We start from the raw sequence: 18,229 nt of genomic DNA, 5'->3' as shown, positions 1-18,229 counted from the left end.
TCCCATCCCTGAAAAGGATTTAACTGAGAAGTGGGACAAGCTGGAGGCCGAGGATGCTGATATGGATGAGGTACTCCTCTTAGATTGGCAGAGTTTTCAGGACTCTCCAATTAGCCGCGAGATCCCAAATCAGAACGCAGAAGAAGAGGCACCACACGATGGTTCTCACCCTGAGCAAGAGGTACCTCGCTCTGATGCGGTTACTGATTCGATGGTTGAGGATTCGCTTGAAGCAGATCCCCCCACCGGGGGAAATGAGGAAGCCGCTGAAGGCGAGGGGGGCGATAGAGGTGAAGGAGAGGAAGTTGTAGCTTGGTTTTATTTATATCTGAACTGTTGTAACAAACTGCCAGTATATATTAATTTTCTTTCTTTACTTGCCACTTTACTTGCACGCGCAATTGTCGCTTTTATTCCTCGTTGTCTTAATGCCCGTTACTTTCGTACTTGTAATTTTTCGCAGTTTAGTTTTGTTTCCGCTAGGGTGGCCAAACCCTTTTTGCAATTTTTGAGTACTCGTTTATTCGCTTAATTTTATGTCTTATAATTTTTCTTTCGAAAATAATCATAAGGTTAATCATAAGGTTTTGCGAATGATGCGTAATCATGCATCCGCCTTTCTTAAATAGGCAACACATTTATGTGTTTTTAAGATAAACCATAAGGTTTTGCGAATGATGCGTAATGCATCCGCCTTTCATTTGTAGGTAACACATTTATGTGTTTGTATAATCAGTTTAAAAAGGATCCGTATATGGACGTAGTATACTGAATAAATGTAACAATTGAATATCTTTATTGATAAAGAAAAAAGACTTCTTGTTACATGGGTACATAAACTGTGTGGGATCAAAGTCTCATTAAAACCTTTTATCAGAAAACCCAGTGGGAAAAAACTCATAAAAGGAAAAAGAGTACTCGTCATTTCCCTGAACTACTCGGCCTGTTTATATAGGCGTAGATTCTCTAGATTCCAGGTGCGCAGGAGCTTTTTTCCGCTCATTTCTTCTATTTCAAAAGTTGATGGTCCCAGCTTCTTGGATACCCTGTAAGGTCCGATCCAGTTGACGCCTAATTTGCCTTTGCCTTCTCTGGATTTTATTTTATCCGCTTTTTTCAAGACCAAGTCGCTCTCGTTGATGATCACTTTTCGCATCCTTCTGTCATGATACTTCTTGATTCTATTGCGGTACATTGCCATTTTCATGTAAGCTTTTTCTCTTCGTTCTTCAACAGAGTCCAATGCATCTCTAATGTTGATAGGATTTTGTGTGTCGCAATAATAAATTATCCGATCTGTAGGCGACTTGATTTCAACAGGCAGGACTGCTTCGGCTCCATAAACCAGCGAGAAAGGTGTTTCACCCGTTGCTGCCTTTACAGAAGTTCTGTATGCCCATAGCATATGGGGTATCTCATCCGCCCAACCTGTTTTTTTTATCACCTAGCTGCTTCTTGATTCCCTGAATCATGGCCCTGTTGGTAACCTCTGTCATACCATTCGATTGGGGATGATTTACAGAAGAAAAATGATTCTTGATCCCCATGCTTTCGCAGTATGCTTTGAATTTGACACAGTTGAACTGGGTGCCATTGTCGGTTATAAGCTTTTGTGGGATTCCAAATCGCATGATAATGTTCTCTCGCAAGAACTCGATCATTCGCTCAGGTGTTTGAGCGGTTACTGCCTCCGCTTCTACCCATTTGCTGAAGTGGTCAACTGCGACTATCAAGTACTTCCTTTTTTTGTCGTTTCTAGGAATGGGCCCACTATATCGATTCCCCATGTTGCGAATGGCCATGCCGTCATTATAGTGACTTGTTCGGCCCCGGGAACATGCTTTTCATTCGCATGGATTTGGCAGCTGTGACATTCCGCTACCACCTTCTGGGAATCCTCCACCACCTTTGGCCAATAATATCCCATTAACCTGACTTTTCTTGCCAACGCCGCGGATGCTTCGTGCGCGCCACAAATTCCTTCATGGAGTTCTCGTAGCACGTAGTCTCCTTCATTGCGGCTAATACATTTCAACCATGGACATGTATACGATTTCCGATACAAAGTTCCATCTCGAATTGAGTATCTCGCTGACTGCCCAATTAGCTTTCTGGCTAAGCTTTTAATAACTGGCAAATCCCCCTGTTCCAGATATTGGCGGATGGGCATCCGCCAATCTTCATCATCTTTCAGCTCTTCGATGACCATAATCTGATCGACTTCGAATGCTGGTGCCGATCTTATTTCCAAATTGCATGCTGTTTGACTCCATGGTTCTCTACTCGCCGCTGCTTTTGCCAATTCGTCAGCCTTTGTATTCTGTCCTCTTGGAACATGCACCATTTCCCAGATGACTCCCTTGTGTGTTAACTCCTGCGTCAATCTGCCGACCACCCGATGGTACTTGACCAGATCCTCCTGTTTCACCAGATAATTTTTTGTGATCTGATTTATCATGAGTTTAGAATCGCTGTAGATTACCACTCTTTCTGGCGTAAGTTCATTAAGCAACTTCAATCCGCATATCATTGCTTCATATTCCGCGGCATTATTGGTAGTTTCGAATGTTAACTTTGCCGCATAGTACAGGCGAATAACCTCCGGGCCCTTGATGACGACTCCCAGTCCTGCTCCCTCTGTGGATAATGCCCCATCTGTGAACATGCTCCACTCTTCTTTTTGTGCCTTTGGACATTCGTCTTCATCCCACGTGAACTCATTCACGAAATCGGCAAGTACTTGACTTTTTAGTGCTGGTCTTCCTTCGTAGCGAATATCGAACTCTCCCAAGCGAATTGACCATTCCATTAATCGGCCAGATGCGTCAGGTTTCTGCAGTACCTTTCGCATTGGAATTCCAGTTCTCACAATGATAGTATGCGCCTGAAAGTACGGTTTTAACCTAGCCGCCGTGGTTATCACCGCAAGGGCCATTTTGTCTAACTTCGAATACTGAAGTTCTGCGTCCTTCAAGACTTTGCTCACATAATACACTGGATATTGCTGCCCTTCTTCTTCTCACACCATCACAGTGCATATCGCCATACTGGTGACGGATACGTAAAGAAATAAATCTTCTCCATCCTCTGGCCTGCTCATTAAGGGCGGATAACATAGTAATCGTTTTATCCCCTCGAATGCTTCTTGACAATCCGGCGTCCATTCAAAGGACTTAGATTTTTTTATGGCATTGTAGAAAGGTAGACATCTTCTAGCTGAGCATGATATGAATCGCCCTAATGCTACCAACCGCCCGTTCAGTCTCTGTACTTCTCTTATGTTCCTCGGCGTTTTCATCTCCATCACTGCTTTAACCTTCTCTGGATTCGCCTCAACTCCTTTGCCGCTAACAATGAAACCCAGGAATTTTCCTGCTCTTGCTCCAAACGCGCATTTTTCTGGGTTCAATTTAAGGCCATATTTGATCAGCACTTCCAGGATTTCTTTAATATCCTGCGGGTGGTCTTGCATCTTCTTGCTTGTAATGATCATATCATCTACGTAGATCGAGAAGTTCTCGCCTGACTTATCTGAAAATATCTTGTTCATCATCCGTTGATATGTTGCTCCCGCATTTTTCAGTCCAAAGGGCATCACCTTGAAGCAATAAGTTGCCTGATGAGTTATGAATGACGTCTTGATTTCATCCGCCTTCTCCATGGGTATCTGGTGGTAACTGGATTTCACGTCGGTGAACGATAAAGCTTCAAATCCTGCAGTCCCATCTACCAGTATATCAATGTTAGGCAGCGGATACATATCCTTAGGACAAGCTTTATTCAGATCTTTGAAGTCGACGCACATTCTGTACGTTCCATTTGGCTTTTTGACTAGCACCACATTGGCTAGCCACTCCGGATAGGTGACTTCTCGAATTGCATCTGATTTTAGCAAATCCGCCACTGCTTTTTCAATCGCCTTCTGCCGCTCTGGGGCATGTCCTCTCTTTTTCTGCCGCACTGGGGTTGCACCTTTGTCCACATTCAAACGATGGGTTGCTATGTCTGGACTTATTCCCTTCAGCACTTCATTCGGAGCGGCGAATGCCGACTCACATTGGATCAACACTTCGATAATGGCTTTCTTCGTTTCCTCTGGAAGTCCTGCCGCTATTCGCACGTTCTTGTCATTTGAGATGGCAAATAGTTCTGTTTCTCCTAATGCTTCAGCCGGCAACTTCTCATCAACTTTATCCTCTTCCTCTGGCTTTGGTTCAAGTGACAATGTATAGGCTTGTTGAGATACAAGTTGATCACCTTCAACTATGACTCGCCCTTGGTGTGTTGGCAAATGTAACGTCAGATGCTTCATTGAGATGAGCGACTCCGTTTCCGATAGGAACGGTTGCCCCAGAATTATGTTGTAAGCCAATGGGAGATCAACAATTGCGAATTCTAGATCACCTCGCCATTTTAGATTATTATCGCCCATCTCTGCCTCCAACACCACCTGTCCACTTGTTTGAGATGATTGACCTCCGAAACCAGTTACATCCATGAACGTATGTTCCACTCGCTCATCGTTAATTCCCAACTTGTTGAATGCAGTCCGAGTAATAACATTGCAAGAACTGCCTGTATCAATAAGGACCCGCTTAACGTCCCATCCTTCAATGGCCATCGTAATCACCAAAGCATCCGCATGCGGCTCCGTGATTCGCGCAAATGAGTAATTGAGGGCATCCCCCCTATGCGTGTTGCTTTTTCGCTGTTCACGGCGAGTCCTTTTTGTTGGAGGCTCGTAGATCCCGCCTGCTATCACGTTTATCACCCCTTTTTTCTGCTTCTTTTCTGGCCTTGCTTTTACCTCATGCGGGAGCGTTGTTTTCTCATCAATCGTTTCTTTTCTAACGAATTGACTCAGTTTGCCCCTCTCGATCAGCTTTTCAATCTCCCTCTTCAATTCGTAGCAATCGTTCGTGTCATGGCCGTTTAATCTGTGGAACCTGCAATATTTGTTAGGATATCGCCCCAAATTGGTTCGTCCCTTCGCCTCAGGAAACTGCACATCCTTTTTCAGGGGGTTTTTCTCAATCCAAAGTAGCACCTCATGACGAGTCGTGTTCAATGGTGTTTGATATCCCCCCCCCTTGAAAGGAACGATCGCCCTTTCGAACAAAAGTACCCCTAGAATGTGTTTGGTTTTGATGCCGCCGATTGTCCGAAGTGGATCTAGCCGCCTCCCTTTCTCGCCGGGTTTGAGCTCTATGCTCCCTGTTAACATCGTCCACTTCCATGAATTCTTTTGCTATCTTCATGAGTTCGGCCACTGTACGTGGTTTGTTGCAAATGATTTCCTCCCGCATGCTCCAATCTGTGGTTCCATCCGCCATGATGTTGCGAATGCTCACGATATCCGGGTTCTGTAACCGCACCAGAATATCATTGAATGCAACAACAAATTCCCTTAGGGAGCTATAGTTTCTCTGTTTGATCTCCTTCAGCTGCCTATCCGTCACATCCGCTGCTTTACAGCCCACGAACTTTGCACAGAAATCACGACTGTATTGATTCCAGTTGTGAATGGATTCGGCAGGTAAAGACCGAAACCAATCAGATGCCGCTCCGCCCAAAGTGGTCGAAAATAATCGGCAGATTATGCTTTCACTCGCTCCTGCAACATCCATTAATTCTCTATAGTTCCTGACATGTGCCTCAGGGTCAGAATTTGGATCCCCATAGTATTTAGGTATCGCCGGCGCTTTTATTCTGTGATCTGAAATAAATTCCCGCAACGATGGGGCAAAAGGCGAATCGCTCTGCACCTCTGCTCTCGCCCTAGGTCGCGTGTTCGATCCACGCTCACCGCACCAATGATAACTTGCTGGATTTGATTTGATGATCTTCGCCGTAGTCACCTGCAAAACAGAACCGGAGACAAGATCTCCGGGAAAACTCTCCGACGATCAAGTCAGTTTTAAGGGAAGTTCGGTGAATTGACAATAATATTGTGGACAAAATGTAAAACGTACCTCCCCATTTGCTTCTATGTCCTTTTTATAAGTGTTCCTAAGTAACCGCCGATGGCGGTTACTCTTTCCAGACCACGTCCTTTACGTGGCTACAAACGTGGTCTCGTTTGTTTTGAGTGGGAGGTTTAATGCTCCGTTTAGGATTTCGGGGCGGTTACTCGCTTTACCCGCTTCCTTTATTCGGAGCCCGTTTGATCTTGGACCATGGGTCTAAGTTGGACCATGGGTCTAAGTATAGGTTGGGCCTGTGTTTAAGATTCGGCCCGGTTTGGCTTCGCGGGTCATCAAAGTAATAAAAGTTAAATGTAAGGATGATTAATCAAATAACTTTAGTTAATTAGAGTCCATGTGCTCGTAATTGGTGGACAGTTTGTTTATGTGTTTGACTATAACGAAAGTAAGGATGATTTAAGTTGGAGCTCTCAGTTTGTGACCTGATCGAAAGTTTGAGCTCTTAGTTAATTAGAGTCCATGTAAGGATGATTTAAGTTTGAGCTCTCAGTTCGTGAACTGATCGAAAGTTCATTCCCGAATCTCTTCACGAGCTTTGCTCACAAACAACTTGTTAATTATGTTCATTTACTTTACTAGCAAAGAACTTAATTATTAATTATGGTCAGTTGAAATTTATTTAATACAAAATTACACCGTTTTGAAACGTACAACACAAAAGTTAATACAAAAATGCGTTGTTTTAGATTTTACCTTTATAAACATACTATTACTAAAAAAATCGAATCAAGTTTGTTCATGGGCTTATTCATGAAATTATAATGAAGTTTGTTTATGAGCTTGTTCACATGAACCTATAACCGAGTCTGTTTAAGAGCTTTCGAGCAGAGTTTCATCATGTTCAAAGTCAATTTATAAACATAATCAAACTTTTATCGAACGGATTACCAACCGCTAAAGAGCAGCTCTATCATATTTACTAAGTTATCATAATCGTAAATAGATTAACAAATACATTTAAATTTTGTAAATAGTTTGTCCACCCACTACTTCACCCTTGAATCTCCCCTAGTCACTCTAGATTTCATAGCCCTAAATTTAAAGATTTCAAACAGACTGTCCATTCAAAATTCATCCTATTGTATCAATATATATACTCATATTCATATATACAGATAGATATGGTACCTCTTCTAATTTAGAGAAAATTTGGGACCATATTTAATAATTGTTGGATAAAATAAATAAACTTTCAAAATAACAGAAGAAGAGTATAATTGATGGAAGAAAATTCTCTTACCTTACTACTTGTATTGATGAGTATTTATAGATTACAGACCTGACTCTTGGTAAACAACATTAACTCTCTGTAAATACAGATACATAAATAACTCTTGGACACTCTATAAATACAGATACAGAAATGACTCTTGACAATACAATGTACCAAATTAAAGACTATTAATTACAAGTTTATTATTTCAACACACCCCCTTAAACTTATAATTTTTTTCATCCCTTTGTTACACCAAGAACAGCTCTCCAACTTCAAAGCTTTAGTAAAATATCAGCAACTTGATCTTTAGATGGTACATGCTTGAGTTGACTTTCTTTCCTTCCAATGCATTCTCTAATGAAGTGATACTTGGTGTCAATGTGTTTGCTTCTATCATGAAAGATCGGATTTTTAGCCAACGCAATAGTTGACTTATTATCAACAAAAACATCAGTTGCTCCATCTAGAGCAAACTTCAAACTTTTTAACATCCGTCTCAACCATATTGCATGACAAACACAAGAAGCTGCTGCAACATACTCTGTTTCACATGTTGAAAGTGTAACAATTGCTTGTTTCTTAGAACTCCAAGCAAAAATAGCAGTTCCCATAAAAAACACAAAACCAGTTGTGCTCTTTCTATCATCAACATCTCCTCCCCAATCACTATCACTGAATCCATACAATCTAAAATTGTTTTGGGAAGAGTAAAATAAACCATAATCCAATGTACCTTTGATGTATCGAAGTATTCGTTTTGCTGCCTCCATATGAGTTAAAGTTGGAACCTCCATGTAACGACTAATGAGTCCAACTCCATATAAGATATATGGCCTTGTACATGTCAAAAATCTCAGCCTTCCAACCAACCTTCTAAACAAAGTTGGATTCACCTTTTCTTCATCATCATGCTTTGACAACTTATTTCGACAATCCACTGGCGTAGAAGCTGAATTGCATTTATCCATCTTGAATTCTTTTAAAATAGCTTCTGCATATGACTTCTGAGACAAAAAGACACCTTTATCACTTTGCTTAACTTCAATTCCCAAATAATACGACATCAGCCCTAAATCCGTCATCTCATAATTATTTGTCATCAACTTCTTAAATTCTTCAATCATCTTCTGATCAGATCCTGTGAAAATTAAATCATCAAAATACAAGCATACATACATTATTTTTCCATCCTTATTCTCATTGATATACAAAGCATGCTCATATGGACATCTTGTAAAGCCATTCTTCTGGAAATAGTCATCGATGTAAGAATACCAAGCCCTTGGAGCTTGCTTAAGGCCATACAGAGCCTTTTTTAACTTCAACACCTTATCTTTTTGCCCTTTCACCGTATAACCCAACGGTTGATTGACATAAACTTCTTCTTCAAGAGTTCCATTTAAGAATGCTGACTTGACATCCATTTGGTGAATTTTCCATCCTTGTTGAGCTGCCAAAGAAATAACTAATCGAATTGTCTCAATTCGAGCCACTGGAGCAAAAACTTCTTCATAATCAATTCCGACCTTTTGAGAAAAACCTTTTGCAACAAGGCGAGCTTTATACTTCTGCACTTTTCCTTTGTCATTTTTCTTTATTTTGAAAATCCACTTCACTGCTACTGCTTTTTTTCCTTTGGCAATGTTGTCAATTCCCATGTGTCGTTCTTTTTTATGGAATTTATTTCTTCATCCATTGCTTGTCTCCATTTCTTTTCCTGAACAACATCTTCAAATTGCACAGGTTCTGTATCAGCAAACAAACAAAATAAAGTAGCATTATCTACTTCTTCAGTTTCTGCATAAATCTCACTCAAGCTTCTCATTCGAGGCTGCCTTTCTGATGAACTTTCTGGAGATGAGTCTGTCACATTTGTCTGAGATGTGGAAGGTGAATTTGGTGGTGTGATAATTACATCTTCATTTTGACCTGCAAAATCATCATCATATATGGGAAGAAAATCATAATTTTCATCTTCTGGAATCTCCCAATTCCATGAACTTTCTTCTTGAAATTCTGCATCTCTACTTATCACAACTTTTCCATTCCGAGGATTATAAAATTTATAACCTTTGGAATTTTTTGCATAGCCAATAAACACCATCTTCTCACTTTTATCATCCAATTTGCTCCTCGATTCGTCAGCAACATGAACATAACCAAGACAACCAAATACTTTTACATGAGAAATATTTGGTTTCTTTCCACACCATGCTTCATTAGGGGTCTTTCGCAAAAGCTTCTTTGAAGGACTTCTATTATTTAAATAGACTGCACATGTTACTGCTTCTGCCCAAAACTCTTTTGGCATACCTTTGCACTTCATCATGCTTCGAGTCATGTTAAGAATGGTTCTATTTTTCCGTTCCACGACACCATTTTGTTGAGGAGATCTTGGAACAGTAAGCAATCGACGAACACCATTATAATCACAGTACTGATTGAATTTCTCAGATGTGAATTCTCCTCCTCGATCAGTTCGCAATGATTGAATCTTCAAGCCGCTTTCATTCTCAACTAGTGCTTTAAATTTTTTAAACACTTCAAATGCTTCAGATTTTGCCTTTAAAAAATAAACCCATGTTTTGCGAGTATAATCATCAATAAATAATAAGAAATATCGGCTTCCTCAATGTGAACTTGGATTAATTGGACCACAAATATCTGCATGCACCAATTCAAGTGGTTTTGATGTGCTTGACAAAAACTCCTTCGGAAGACTCCTTCTGGATTGCTTCCCGTACATACACCCTTCACAAATCTGACTAGGATGATTTATAGAAGGTAATCCATGCACCATTTGTTGCTTGCACATTTGCTCCAGTCCACCAAAATTCAAGTGACCCATCTTGAGATGCCACAACCATGCAGAATCTGACGAAGCTTTGAAACACATAGGACGATCACTACTGATTTTTAATTTGAACATCTTGTTTGCAGACATAGAAACTTTTGCAATCATTTTTTTCTTTCCATCTTTCATGACCAGCCCATTCCTGTTCATCTCCATCTCATAACCTTTCTCCAAAAGTTGTCCAATACTCAAAATATTGGATTTCAAAGATGGAACATAATAAACATGAGAAATAAATTGATGATCTCCATTCTTCAGTTTGATAAGAATGTCACCGTTTCCCACAACTGGAACTTTTGTTTTGTCACCGAAAGAAATATTTCCTTTCTTAGATTCATCAAGCTTATAAAAAAGTTCTATATTTCCCGTCATATGATTGCTTGCTCCCGAGTTCAGATACCAAGACTCCTTGCTCCTTGCTTCATCTTCGCTACATGTCAGTAACAAAGTTGATTCTTCATCGTCAACCTCGACAAAATTGGCCTGTTCATCTTTAAAAGGTTCAGATTTACACTCAGCAGCATAATGCCCAAATTCTTGACAATTGTAACATTGCACACGAGATTTATCACGACCATGCCAATTATTTCCACGACCTTGGAAATTGTTGCCTCTACCATGTCCTCTTGCATTCCATTGCTGATTATTTGCGGCTTCATTATTGTGGAAATTTCTACCACCTCTACCTCTTCCATTATATCCACGATTCCAGCCACGGCCACGGCCTCTGCCTCTTGATCTTCCTCTTACTCTTCCTCTTCCATATCCACCTTCAAATTGCTTCTTTTCTTCTTTATCGTTCAAATCAAGTTTCGCTTGTAACACCTAAGCCACGGGTTCTTCTCTGTTTTTTAATCTCTCCTCATGGGCTTGTAACGAACCCAAGAGTTGATCTACAGACATAGTCTCCAAATCCTTTGATTCTTCAATGGTAGTCACCACGTAATCAAATTTCTGAGTCAAAGAACGAAGGATTTTTTCTATCACAAGAACATCCTCCATTTTTTCTCCATATCTCTTCAACTGATTGACAATTACCAAAGTTCTATTAAAGAACTCATCAATTTTCTCTGACTCTTTCATCTTGAGTTTCTCATACTCACTTCTCAAAGTTTGCAAACGCACCTTGACTACTTTATCTTTCCCCTTAAAGGAATTTTCGAGAATCTCCCTTGCCTCCTTCGCTGTTGTTGCATTCGAAATTTTCAGGAACATATTCTCATCCAGACACATGTGGATTAGAGAGAGTGCTTGTTGATCTTTCTTCCTTGTATTCTTCAAATTTGTCTTTTGAGTATTTGACAATTCCTCCTCATTCTGTGGTTGATCATATCCAGTTTCTACCAATTCCCATACATCTTGGGAACCCAACAAAGCCTTCATTCTAATGCACCAATTATCATAATTCTCCTTTGATAATTGTAGATATTTATAAGGGATCATTCCATTCATCATTGTAGAGAATTTTTGCTGGCTCTGATACCAATTTGTTGGATAAAATAAATAAACTTTCAAAGGTAACAGAGGAAGAGTATAATTGATGGAAAAAAATTCTCTTACCTTACTACTTGTATTGATGAGTATTTATAGATTACAGACTTGACTCTTGGTAAACAACATTAACTCTCTGTAAATACAGATACATAAATGACTCTTGGACACTCTATAAATACAGATACAGAAATGACTCTTGACAATACGCTGTACCAAATTAAAGACTATTAATTACAAGTTTATTATTTCAACAATAATAATAAATAGTCCCAAATATCAGTTCAATTAATTATTCTGGAGGACGAGTTTGCTTGACTTCATTTCCATTATATTGTAACACTAATTTCTCCTCAATAAATTCTTGATTTACTAACATTTGGATTCTTTCATTTAACAAACTGAAATCGTCTTGGCTCTTTATAAGGCTGAGACTGACATACCCGTTCTCTGCCCCAGATATGTTTTCTTGGTTAATCTCTTCATCAAATGTTACTTTGAGTGAATGTTAGTGCATATGGATGTCAGCTCTATATTCCATATCCCTTTTCCTTTTAATAAGACTAATATGAAAGCTTTGATCTATTATGTTCTCTGAGTTCATGAAATATTATTAAAATTATGATTTATGTTAACTTGTTTTTTTAGAATACAGTAAAAACAAGCTCTCTCTTGTCAATAGATAAACAAAATTTTATCATGTGTTTCACATGTAATCTCGATAGCTCTATCCTTACTGAACTATCCAATATTTAAAATCCAAACCAAAAGAATATAGGTTAGTAGCAGGTCTAATCCTTTCAATCCAAGCTTGAATTGAATCCCAACAAAATACTCTTCCTAGACTTTAGGCCACATACACCGGTGACATTTTGTGCTTTTTCAATACTGGTATTCAAAATTTCAAGGTTGTAACTCTCCAACTGAACTTTTAACTCTTCTGTTGCCACGTGAATATCGTTTTTAAGATCTTGGATCACAACGCGAATATCCTATGTAATACGAATCGATATTAAATCATATTCATAATTTATATTTACTTTTAAGTTAGAAATATCATTCTTAGGTGTTAACTCACATTGCATTTGCAAGACTCCGTACTAGTTCCATATAAAAGTTTAACCTGCAAACACTAGTACAAAAATGCTTACTTGTGTCTCACTTTTTCAAGTTGTTGTGTCGCACAAAGTGCGACACAACAGGGGTGCGACACAAGAACTTTGCATCGCTTTTGAGAGTGACACAAGCTACTCATCTGTTGTGTCGTTTATCACACGCGCGCGATACAATAGAGCGATACTTCTTGTGTCGCGCTTCAAGGGTGCGACACAAGCTCCCGAGTTAATCTGGTACACTTTGTGTCGCTCCTTCACCACGCGCGACACAAAATATTGATTTAAAAAAAAATTACAAAATTTTCCAGTATCCAGCATTAAATTATAATCAAAATTTACTTGATTCTACATGATATTATAAAACATACACAATAAAACTACAAATACCACATTGCATAAATATATACATATTCAAAATATAATCAAAACTTAATTTCTTCAAGAAATAGTTGTATATAACAATTAATTCAACTTGTCATATTCAAGTTTGTAACCAAAAAAACTAGAAAGATGAACAAACACTAACAACTTCCACAAAAACACTTAAGCAAATATCAGTTCAAGTGTAACCGAATTTGCAGATCGCTTAATGACGACGATATCAGTTTCATCCGTTGAGCAGATGCGCTTCCTGGAGGAAAAGGAAAATATCATTTAGAAGAGAAAAAGGCATCAGACTATAAAAGGGCAGACCGGTCGCATTACGCGTCCCCGCTGAGCGAGGGTCCGGGGAGGGGTCCCACCACAAGGGTGTATTGGGGGCAAGCCTTCCCTTGCCAATTTAATTGGCAAGAGGCCGCTCCTAAGACTCGAACCCGTGACCTCTGGTCACACGGCAACAACGTTTTACCGTTGCGCCAAGGCTCGCCCTCTGAAGAGAAAAGGCATCAGACTATACTGAAGGAAAATTAATGTGGATATAATTGATAATTTATGGTGTTAAATAAAAGAAAGAAAGAAAAGGTTACAGATAGCCAAGTCTTTCCCCAAGAGCTAATAGAAGTTGCTCCACCATGATCAAGAATCTATTTACGAGCTCTTTCACAAGCATTTTGAATTCCACCGTCTGGTCCTTCTCCAAGTATTCTCATACATATATAATTTAATAATGTACTGAACATCATACTATGTCATTCTATGTGTAATCCCCATCCTCCATCTCCGTTTTGCAATTACAATCACTTATTTAGAAATAACAATTCCAGACACAAACATATATAATTTGCAACCCAATAATTTTTCTTATTTTGTTATCATATAACCAAAAATTAAAAACATTCTCATTTTGACACGATTTCATTTTGTATTTTTATATTTATATATATGTCATATTCTCAATTAATTAAGGACATAAATAGGTATTTGACGTGGCCATATAGTTCCTTAAATAAAAAGGATAGGATAGGATATCATATGAAAATAATCATATGGATAATGCTTTTATATATCACAATTAATTAATTAGGTAGAAATTTGATGGAAAGAAGTGAAAAACGTACCTGATGGCAGTATATGTAACGAAGGATCTCTTTGTAATGCTCTCTAGTAAATACAGTATGAAGATGACCTGTAATGTAAAGATAAAATACCAGCAATCCAATCCAATATATGCATAGGAATCAGAGAAAAACAAATGAGAATGAGTATATACCATACCATAGGAGGTACAAAAAGCATAGGCCATGAGTTTTCAGCACACCAATGGCCATCACTAGCTTGCAACGCATAAAACAAGCGAACACTCCTCTTTAATGCAGTTGTGGCTGCCTCATATCTAACTTGTTCATCTTCTTCTATTCTCACTGCTTCTATCGTCTGTTTGAATCTTTTCTCCCTTGGGAACTGTACATGTTTTAGTTACGTTACGTATCACCAACAACAACACAATTAGTTAAGCTAAATTAATGAAACTAGCTACCTGAAATTGCCAAATGAGATCAGAGATAGGCTTAACATTAAATCGATTGTTCCAGAAATTTAGACGAGCTTTTTCAACACCATAAAGCTTCTCCAATAGCAAATGAGAAAGAGAGTGTGACAAACCCGTGCAATGGACTCTACTGAGGGAGTGCCAAGCAAATCTGTTATGATATCCAATTCATGCACTACATTTTTTCCAGGAAACAACGGTTTCCCAGTTAGCAACTCGGAAAATATACATCCAATGCTCCAGATATCAATAGTAGGGGTGTTCTGCCAATTAAAAATTCCACAAAAATGCATTACCATAAAATCTTAAGGGAACTATAGTTTACTCAGAACTGTCAAACTGAAACAGGACAAAAAGAACTTCTTAAAACGTGAAAATGTAATCAAGCTAACATTGATGAATACAGCAAGATGCAAACAACACGTTGGTCATGATTCATGTGCCATGCCACACTATGGACGCATAACAACATGATGGGATAACATGATTTTCCATGTCAAATTCACATAGAAGATAGCAATTTATATAATATAACTGTTGTTAACTTTACTAGTGCCATGGACCCATTTGAACTAAAAGCTCAAGCTTATAGTTCAAGACCCAAATATCTACTGTCATTGGTTCCATTTCAAGAACATTTGCTATAAAATATTGTATGACAAGCAATTATACCAAATTGTCACTAGATACTTTGCTGCTCTGCCCTGTTGAAATTTGAAAATGCTTTGGAGAATTCCTTCACGTTTATACCAAAAAATACAAAATCATTTCTAAACATAAATAAAATCCATGAAATAAATCAAAGAAGATATCACTATTTGATGACAATGACCAGTTCCATCTTCATCATTACTAGCAACTGAACTTGCATAAAATCGATTTAGTCTACCAACCTTGACACTAGCTAAAACCTAACTCCCTCCACCTCTCACCTTAAACAATCACAAACACGCACAACAAACATCAATGCAGTACTCAATGGACTCGATATTACATTAAACAGAACAGGACAAAGTATAATCTCGATAAAGATCGGCTATCAATATGCTCAATTGTCTATCAAAATAACGTCTATGAGTTCACCAAACTTAAATCAGTAGACACTGCACCTCTTTGGAGATATTTACCTTCAGTGAAATAGAACAGATCGATGGAGGAAGAACTGATCGATCGCAATAAAATCAATTATTTCAACTGTTGGTTTACTATTTACAAATTCCAAATACACGAATAGTGAAATGATATAAATATATTGCATACCTTTTCACTCTTAGTACCTCTCATTTTCAAAATCGTGTTGTGAACTTTATTAACAACACTAGCATCCCAAAGTTGTATTGTTGGAATCTCTTGTTTGCTCATTGATAAAATTGGATATCTAATAGATGTATGTGCCAAATAAAAAATCTATAAATTTTATAAAAAATAGCACTATTAATATCAATATTAAATAAAATTTTAGTGTAATACATGCAATAGAAAAATACAACCGTTAATTCTCCGTTTACCATCACTATAATCACTTCCATTGAATTTTGAAAGTCCATCTCGAAGACACTGTAATGTGTACTCAGCCCAATTCATACTTCTAATTTTAGACATGTCATTTAAAAGGGCAAGATTTTTTTAGGGAACGTGCGTACTTGAAGATGGGGCAATAATTGTACTAAGAGCAAACAAAAAAAACTTAGCTTGGAATTCCTCACCACCAGGTAAAATTTTGAGCTCATCGTACAATTCCATGACATTAACCATTTTATCATGAATATTTAAACGACTCAAGATATTAATGCCATAGTCACCTAAGAACTCTTTAACATCTTGACCTTTTGAAGACATGCCTAAAGTTCTTTCAATATCTGTAGCAGCAAGTTTTAATGTGCATCCATGAACATGGAATTCACATTTATCCGCATCAAAACTATTTGGAAGATCTACAATCAATTTATTTTTCAAGCTCTGACTCGGAATTTTAAGAAGACCACCTAGTCCAAGTTGTTTCACGACATTAGTCTTCTGTTTATCAAAACTCAATACAAGTTTCACAAACTTACGGATAGAGCATCGACTTTCGAAATATACCTGAAAATAAATATCTATTTTAATGATTGTCTTGAATTTATTTCTTTAATCATATTAATAACAAATTAAATGTCAACTACATTTCTTATAAAAATACAATCATCTTACAAAATAAAATATATATATATATATATAAAATGTTATACATACCTTAGAAGATTCAATGTCGTGTTTTTTACCGATCATTTTCTTCGAAGGAGTACTACTAGAATCAACATTTATTTTTATCTTACTACTTACAAAAGATTCAAACATATAATTTTGGATTGAAGGGAACTCAACTAAATTATAAATTCAACACATTTGTTATATCTAGACTAAGAGAGAAACATAAATCGTCGATAAAATCACTATCCATGTTCACCACTACTTCAATTTATAGATTTGAAGTTGAGAATCTCGACTGAAACAAACTTGGTTTAATGAAGGTGAAAATAGCTAAGAATCTCGATTGAAACAATGAGCCACATTTTTCAATTTTGTGATATACATTCATTTTCAACTGACTATAACCATTACAAGAAAGAGGGGTTCTAACTACAACCGAATTAGTTGCAATGAGCTTATGTTCGTCATTTGCATCCATATTACCAAAATTAACATACACCAAAAAGGTATCAATGTATCGGTAGTCATTTGCGAACACAAAAATGACTGGACATGTTTTCTAATATCAAAATATAATAAGGGCAACACAAAAATGAGTGCACATGCCTGAACAAGTTTTCTGATATCAAAATTTAATATTCCTAATACATGAAGTTACTTCTTAGTATGAAGATACATCTCCAATAACTATGGGACTTCATTATCGGAAGGACCTTATATTTTCCTATGCACCCTAGTGTTGCATTGAGCAAAGCAAGCATTTGCAGCAAACGCGGATTATAATACCAATTTGTACAAAATTTTAGGACTTGCTAATAGCTTTTACTTTGTCATTATATTGTAAACCATGAAGTTAATATTAATAATTTTAGTGTGAAGTCTTATTGTGGAAAGAATTTTTGACTAATGTGTCCTATTGTAAACATATACTGAAAAGCTTACACACCAGTTATAAGACTTAAAAACATAGATAACTAACAAGAAAGTTTCACAGGTACCTTAGAACATAACAGTGTTATGTAATAAGATGGATCAGGACTAAACTCCCAATAGCTTTCTTTTCAACTTTAATGTAGAAGTATTAAATAGCAGCTTTCTTTCAGAAAGTAATCAAAACCAAGTATGCTCAAAGCAAAGACGAAAATATATAAGCCTTAAGAATAATAAAAACCAATTAAGGAGCTTAAAATTCAGAAATTGAAAATTAATGTAAAAGGATGTCATCAAAAACAGAATTGATGTAGTAATGGTCCACGCATTTACCAAGTTTATACTGATGAACGTGAGAGGGAATTATCCGAATTTACAGGATTTATAACATCCATTGATGCAAAAGACTGTGAATCAACAAATTTACCTCCAATGAGATTCGTGACCCTCTGGCGCATATTAGTCAATAAGTTAAATTGCAGCATAAGCACAAGGATTCCTAACAAGGAACACATAGAG

This window comes from Euphorbia lathyris, chromosome 7 (assembly GCF_963576675.1).
Source record: "Euphorbia lathyris chromosome 7, ddEupLath1.1, whole genome shotgun sequence".
Lineage (NCBI taxonomy): Eukaryota > Viridiplantae > Streptophyta > Magnoliopsida > Malpighiales > Euphorbiaceae > Euphorbia > Euphorbia lathyris.
This window is presented reverse-complemented; position numbering follows the sequence as displayed.